The sequence below is a fragment of the Monopterus albus genome, unplaced genomic scaffold, assembly GCF_001952655.1.
Source record: "Monopterus albus unplaced genomic scaffold, M_albus_1.0 scaffold29.1, whole genome shotgun sequence".
Classification (NCBI taxonomy): domain Eukaryota; kingdom Metazoa; phylum Chordata; class Actinopteri; order Synbranchiformes; family Synbranchidae; genus Monopterus; species Monopterus albus.
Window position 1 is genome coordinate 1979881 of NW_018127909.1, and position 652 is coordinate 1980532.

Consider the following 652-nt stretch of genomic DNA (forward strand, 5'->3'; position numbering starts at 1 on the left):
ATGGTCCGAGGGCGGTAATGGTAAAGTTGATGAAAGAGAAAGATAAGGTACGCATATTGCAACAAGCAAAGAAGCTTAAAGGATCTAACATTTATATAAATGAAGATTATACCGAGTCTGTGAGGAAGAGAAGAAGGGAGTTGATGCCGAAGTTAAGGGAGGCCAGGGAGAGGGGAGACATCGCGTTCCTGAGGTATGATCGACTAGTGACAAGACCTCGGAACAAGGATCTAGGACGCAGGACCAGCTCGCCCAGGATGCGAAGACAAGGAGATGAAGGGGTCGCTGGACCCTCAGATGTATGAAGAGATACGCAGGTATATCGATATCTGCGATAGCTGATGAGTGTTGGAACCAACAGCAACAAGCATGACCAATGTACGGAATGAGGCAAGTGATTTGTTACAGAAGTTAATAGATTTTGAGGGACTGGAGCTGGAACTGAACACTATTGGAAATACTGAAATTCATTATCATGAACCGGACGAAGATTTTGACCCTGAAAAAAATTTTTTAAGAACTCTGAAAATAACTGCAAGTATTACAAGGATGAGCAGTTTAACAGCAATGTCAAGACTGAAAACAAATTATCACTAATTCACTTTAATAGCAGAAGTTTATACGCAAACTTTCAGAGTATAAAACATTATCT